Source organism: Tenrec ecaudatus, chromosome 12, assembly GCF_050624435.1.
Source record: "Tenrec ecaudatus isolate mTenEca1 chromosome 12, mTenEca1.hap1, whole genome shotgun sequence".
Classification (NCBI taxonomy): Eukaryota; Metazoa; Chordata; class Mammalia; order Afrosoricida; family Tenrecidae; genus Tenrec; species Tenrec ecaudatus.
Window position 1 is genome coordinate 96786130 of NC_134541.1, and position 7297 is coordinate 96793426.

Below are 7297 nucleotides of genomic sequence, written 5' to 3' on the forward strand. Positions count from 1 at the left end.
ACTAAATAGGTTGGAAAACCAATTTAAGAAATCCATATTTGGTGTCAAAGGGACCAGGTATAAGGCATCATGCAAAAAAAAAAGAACATGTGTGCGTGTGTGTGTGTGTGTGTGTGTGTGTGTGTATATATATATATATATATATATATATATATATATATATATATATATATACCATAATGAATGAAGGGGGAAGTGCAGAGTGGAGACCCAAGGCCCAAGTGTCGGCCACTGGAGATCCCCTCAGAGAGGGGTTTAGGATAGGAGATGGGTCAGTCAGGGTGCGAGGTAGTGCCGATGAAGAGCAAAGCTTTCTCCCAGATTCTGGATGCTTCTTCCCCCCAACTACCATGATCCGAATTCTGCCTTGCAGGGCTGGATAGGGCAGAGGTTGTACACTGGTACATATGAGGGCTGGAGGTACAGAGAATCCAGGGAGGAGGATATCTTCAGGACCAAGGTTGTGAGGGATGATGCTGGGAGAGTGGAGGGTGAGTGGGTTGGAAAGGGGGAACTGATTACAAGGATCCACATGTGACCTCTTCCCTGGGAGAGGGACAGCAGAGAAGGGGGGAACGGAGACTCTGGATAGGGCAAGGTATGACAAAATATCGATGTATAAATTACCAAGGGCACATGAGGGAGGGGGGAAAGGGGAGGGAGGGGAAAAAAAAAGAGGACCTGATGCAAGGGGCTTAAGTGGAGAGCAAATGCTTTGAGAACGATTGGGGTGGGGAATGTATGCATGTGCTTTATACAATTGATGTATGTGTATGTATGGACTGTGGTAAGAGTTGTATGAGCCCCTAATAAAACGTTTAAAAGAAAAAAAGAGAAATCCATATTTGTCACACTGTCTGTAGCACCAGGCCAGGCGCAGGGGCGGTGGAGGCTGTGGCGAGGGGGCTTGAGAGCGAGGCTCTGGCCCTGCGCAGGCCCAGGCCAGCGGCGGCTGGGAGGGCGAGGCCCGCTGACCTGCAGGCCACGAGCTGTGGCAGCGGCGGCAAGGGGCACAGGGGTTCCTGGGAGGCGCAGCATCAGGCCCTGGCGCACGCCCACCGCCCTTTCCCAGCGCAGAGGCCGCCCGCGCAACTTGTGGCCAAAGTTTGGCCCCAGCCTCAGGAGTGCGCGGGGCGGGCCGCGAAGTTGGCTGTGGCCCCCGCCGCGGCTCGGGCCGGCCCATGGCCCGCGCGCCCCCGCCGGAGCCCTTGGGCGGCCGGGCTCCTGCCCCCGGGGCCCCCGGGCCTCAACGCCAGTGCGCCTCCCCCGGCCCCGGGCCCGCGCACGCGTGGGAAAGTTGGCCTGGAACCGGCCCGACCAGTTCCGCCGGCGCGCACACCGGCCGCAGAAGTTGGTGCTGCAAAACTTTTTTGGGGGGTTCCGCGGGAGCCCCCGTGCGTCGGGACCGGATGCGCGCCGGCTAGCGACCCCTGCGCCGAGAGAGGTACCCCCAGAGCGACGCGCAGCGGGGGCGCCCCGGACCCGCGGCCCGGGGGCTATGGCCATGGTGGCCGGAGGCTGGGGCGGCCCCGGCGGCGGTGGAGACGCGAATGGCGTGGACAAGGTGGGTGGCTACCCGCCCGCCACCGAGGACTCGGCCTCGCCCCCGGGCGCCGCCAGCGACGCCTAGCAGGGCGACGAGGAGCGGCAGGGGCTGCAGGTGGACTGTGTGGTGTGCGGGGACAAGGCGAGCGCAAGCACTAGGGCGTCCTCACCTGCCAGGGCTGCAAGAGCTTCTTCAAGCGGAGCATACTCCTCAACCTCAGCTACACCTGCAGGTCCAACCGTGACTGCCAGATTGACCAGCACCACCGGAACCAGTGTCAGTACTGTTGCCTCAAGAAGTGTTCCGGTCGGCATGCGCAAAGAGGCCGTGCAGCGGGGCCGCAGCCCCCACTCGCCGCCAGGTCCTGGCGCCGCGTCTCCGGCAGCCCCCCCGGGCTTGGCGCTGGCGGAGGCGGTGGGCGGAGACCTCTTCCATGGCCAGCCAGCGTGGGAGCTGATCACACAGCTGCTGCGCGCCAAGCCCTACCTGGCGGTGGCCGGCCACTTTGGCACGGGCGCGGCGAGCGCCTTCGGCCCGGGCGGCGCGGGCGCGGTGCTGGGCATCGATAACGTGTGTGGAGCTGGCGGCGCGGCTGCTCTTCAGCACCGTGGAGTGGGCGCGCCACGCGCCCTTCTTCCCCGAGCTGCCCGTGGCCGACCAGGTGGCCCTGCTGCGGCTCAGCTGGAGCGAGCTGTTCCTGCTGAACGCGGCGGAGGCCGCCCTGACCCTGCACACTGCGCCTCTGCTGGCCGCAGCCGGGCTGCACACCGTTCCCATGGCCGCCGAGCGGGCGGTGGCCTTCATGGACCAGGTGCGCGCCTTCCAGGAGCAAGTGGACAAGCTGGGCCGCCTGCAGGTGGACTCGGCGGAGTATGGCTGCCTCAAGGCCATCGCGCTCTTTACTCTTGATGCCTGTGGCCTCTCAGACCCAGCACACGTGGAGAGGCTGCAGGAGAAGGCGCAGGTGGCCCTGACCGAGTACATGCTGACCCAGTACCCAGCCCAGCCCCAGTGCTTCGGCCGCCTGCTGCTGCGTCTGCCTGCCCTGCGCGCCGTCCCAGCCTCACTCATCTCTCAGCTGTTCTTCATGCGCCTGGTGGGCAAGACACCCGTTGAGACGCTGATCCGAGACATGCTGCTCTCGGGGAGTACTTTCAACTGGCCTTAGGGCTCCGGCCAGTGACCGACCTCCAGCGACACAGATGCTCGGGGTCCCCAGGCCAAGGATAGGGACAGCCTCCCCAAGTGGCTAACCAGAACCATGACTAGGGCGAAAGATCATTATGTAATATGCAGTAGCCCTTAGTGACCCTGGTTACAATTTGACTCGGAGGCTACTGGACTTCAGAGCCTTACAAGCCTGGAAGGTTTATTTCAGGCACAGCAAGCACATGCCTCGGCGGTGCTGACTTGCGTTCTGCACCTGGATAGGCACCTGAAGTCATTTGGAGAAGATGTCTATGTAAGTTGGTTTTACATAAATTTCTGTGCTGGATTCCTTGTGCTTGTGGATTTTCTTGTCCTTCTTGGTTTGCTGTTATTTTACTACTGAGTTGGCTTTTGTGGTTTTCTTCATTTTGATGGGGTTTCTTTCCTATTTCTTACGACATTCCCTTGATAGTTATTTTCTTATCTAGTGTAAGATGGTCATGTTTCTCTTGTGTACTGCTTGCCTTCCTCTCCATACAGTTTCTTGCATGTACTTTTCTCCCCCTATTTGCTTCGTGTTTCTCTCCATTGCAGATTGATATTTGTAGCTCTCTCTTTTCAGTCTTGTGTCATATTTGCAGAACTGCTTCACCTTGGTTACTGTCTGGTGGGGACTGCCTTGCTCATTGATCTCAGGTTTATGTTTGCTCTTCCTTGTGATTCTCCATCCATAGAATAGCCTTCGTATTTTTTTATAACTCATTCCGCTGCTTTGGATTTCTGGAATTCTCCTTGACTGAAAATGCCCTTATTTCTTCTTCATATTTTGCTGGATTTAAGATCCTTGCTTGGCAGTTATTTCTTTTAAAGTTTCATATATGTTGTCACGTTGCCTTATGCCTGCAGAGGTTTGTTGAAGGAAAACAAACAAACAGAAAACCACACTCAGCTTAATTGTTTGCTTTCCCTTTGCAGACCCCCTGCTGGGGCTGCTTCCATAAATGTGCTCCTTACAGTTCTGCTCACAGGCGTGCCCTCATGGCTCTCAGATTTTGCGTCCATGGCTTTATTCTGAGAAGTCCACTCTCCCATGCCATTTTCCCTGAGCCTTTGGATCCCTCTCCTAGGGAATGCTACTGTAGGTCTGATACGTCTGCTTGACTTACTGTAGATGGCCAACCAATGAATGACTATATCAACCCCGCAAGCTCCAATACTGGACAGAGAATCTGTGCTGAGTGGGCCATATCAATAAACTGAGACTTATCAGAGTTTATGTTCCTTGCACAATAATCGCACAACCTTTATAACGATCATGACACATAGTCTGCAGGTTTCTGTCTGCACAAGTTAAGGAATTCTAGAATATTTTTGGGGGGTAGAGCATAGCTGTTCCTGGCCCAACACCTGGGCTTCACTTTGGGAACTTGCTATGAGTTAAGTCTAGGTAGAGGTCTGGAGGCCATAAACCGTGGGAGGTGTTTCCTGGGCCCATGCAGCGGTGTCTTGCTCCAGATACAGCCTAAGCACCATTATCGGCACACATCCCAAACTCAGTCATTTGGACGCATGGGGACCCTACAGGACAGAGTAGACCTGCTCCTGTGGGTTCTGAGACTGTAATTCTTCATGAGAGAAGAAAACCTGGTCTTTTGTTAGGGGAGCTGCCCTTGGTTTGACCTTTCTGCTCTTGTGTTTTGTAGCACAGAGGATGATCACTGTGCCATCAGGGCCAGGGATGAAAACACCTTCTTGGTTCGTAGTGATAGATTTCTCAAAACTTACCGAGAGATGTGGGGTATGTACAGTAGCTTTAGGGCTTGCATCAGACATCAGAACCAATTTAGACAACTCATCTTTTCTCATTCTGTTTCTTTAGAACCTCTCCTGGTCCCGTCAAGTCAACTCTGATGCAGAACAACCCTCTACAACAGGGTAAGCTTCCCCTCTGTGTTCCAGAGACAGTAATTCATTATTGCATTAAAATGTTTCTTCCTTTTGCTGTGGTGTAACACGTGGTTTTGAACTGTTGACCTTGACCTTAGCAGCCAATGCATAAGCGCTATGCCACCAGGGTTCTCTAGAGAAGCAAGACCAAGGATACTTGTATGATACATGTATGGACAAATAGTGATTTATATCCACAATTGCCTAAACAGCTATAGAAGCAGGTAAGTCCAGTTTGGTTCAAGTTCATTGGTCATATATAAGCGGGAGACTTCTCCTGTCTCATAGAGCTACGGGAACTGATGGACATGAAAGAGGAAGATGCAGGAAGAGGGTCTCGGGTGGGGAAGGCAGCGCTGCATGAATCTGAGGTGGGATGAATCAATACAAGTTGACATTCCACTGATGGTTAGTGTGATCAGTAGATGACCTAACAGGAAATTGACAAACCAGATGTAGAATCCAGAAGTGGACAAAGGGAAATGGGCAAGACAAAGCACGCTTCTGCACAGGATTCCTCTTATAATAGAGACGACAACCCAGAAGAGGGCTCATGGGACTTACACCTGATTGATAAGTTGGACTCTAACTCTATTTTCACACAAACAGGTCCAGCTGACAGAAATTCTAATGATCACAGATGAGAAAGAGAACGTTCAAATGTGGTGCACAAAAGGAAAATTAGGACCGCCTCATTCCTCATAAGACACGATGCTTTCTCATTGTCTTTTCCGATAAGAGCAGAACTTTGTGTATCAGCAATTGACGCCGTCTGGCACTTCTGAGTGATGTAACTCTCTCTCTATATGTATCTGATGAATCCACAACTGATGAAAGCGTAGATAGTTGATGGTCCTATGACATTCACATTCAACATCAGAAACCAGCAAGGCACTGTGATCTTGTAACTTGGTTTAGTAGGGAAGCACAAAGAGCTTATGTTTGGGTATAAGATCCCATTTGGAATCTTTACTAGCAAGTTAATTGGATTGACCTTATTACTCTGTGTGTAGATCTATTCACACAAACACTGCGAAAGCACCTTCTTTTGTTGACCCTCCGATTCTTCTTTCATTCGTTAAGTACAACTTAACTGCTCAAATGTTCCTGAAATTAGAATTTTATTGAAGAGTATTATTTTTCGTTTTTCTCTCAGCTCTGCCAATAGTGGTGGGTGGGTCAACAAGAAGAAAGTCCATTCGTGCTACAACTCCAGAAATATCTGGTGATTAGAGCTAACTGCATACCTCTGAAATCAGAGGTAAATACTGGTTCTGAAACTTGAGGACATAAACAAGGCTCCTTCTACCAGGAAAGAAAAGAACACACTGCCATCCCGGAAGAGATTGTGGAAATTGTAACGTTGTAGCAGAAGCTTACAATAATAAAATGAAACATGATAGTAAAACAAACTCCACTGGAAGGAAAAAAGCCAAAAGAAGATGAAAATTGATGAGATAAACCAAAATTATTAGAGGAACAATCTACTACGTCCATTTTATTTATTATTTTTAGTAGGTTCGTTTTCCTTCATTTCCTTGAATGAGAGTTTTAGACAGGAAAGTCACAGGCAATATAGTTCAATGCAAAGCAGAAGAATTGTAAGCAAAAACTTTAAATTAGTAGAGATGACCAACAATTCAGTTGTAGTAAGAAGCTATTACCATCCATCCCTAGAAGGTAATGACAATGCTATGTGGTGATGTTACTTAAGCCCAGGGGCTGGAAGCCCATATCCAGTGTTGAAATCATGGGGTCAGAACTGGAAGCATAGCGCTGTTTACCACTAGCAGTCTACACAAACAAACAAACAAACAAACAAACCAAAACATCCACAATGAAACTTGTTGAATTGAACTAGAACTCTAAGAGACTATATGAGAAAGACCAACAGTAAAAAAAACTTGATCAGAACAAACTGTGGGTAGCACCGTGAAGAACGGGAATTCCAGAACACTTCCCTGTGCTCGTGCACAACCTGTGCCTGGTTCAAGAGGAAGTCAGGAGAGAGAACAAGGGCACACTGTGTGCTTTAACATCATCAAAGGTTTGTGTCAGGCCTGCATCCTCTAACCCTACTTACTCAGTCTGTATGCTGAGCAAGCACTCAGAGAGGCTAGATTACCTGAATAAGCCTGCACATCAGGACTGGAGGAATCTTTATTAATACCCTGTGCTATGCAGGTGACAACCTTGTTTGGCGAAAGTGAGGGGGATTCAAACATTTGCTGATAAAGTTCAAGGGCAGAAGCCTTCAGCATGGGTTACAACTCAATGAAAGGAAAACGTAAATCTTCATAACTGGACCAATATGTAGCAGGGGATAAATGGAATAAAATGTGAAGTTGGTAAGGATTTCATCTTGCTTGGATCCATAATCAATACTCATGGAAGCAGCCGTCAAGTGACCAAGCTACACTTTGTTTTGGGTCAATCTCTACAACCCCTGTTTAAAGCATTGAGAAGCAAGGATTATACTCTGAGGACTAAGGTGGGCTTGACCTAAACCAAGGTCTTCCCAATGGTCTACTCTGCATGTGAAAATTGCACATTGAAAAAGGAAGACCAAAGAAAATCCAACGCACTTGAACCGCGGTGTTGGAGAAGATTATTGAACGTATATGGACTGCCAGAAGAACGAACAGACCAATCTTG

At 50.4% G+C, this 7297-nt stretch overlaps 1 pseudogene; it reads left to right on the forward strand.

The window, feature by feature from the left end:
• The first annotated feature begins 1498 nt into the window (after window positions 1-1498).
• Window positions 1499-2729, forward strand: LOC142423026 (nuclear receptor subfamily 2 group F member 6 pseudogene; annotated as a pseudogene).
• The last annotated feature ends 4568 nt before the right edge of the window (window positions 2730-7297 follow it).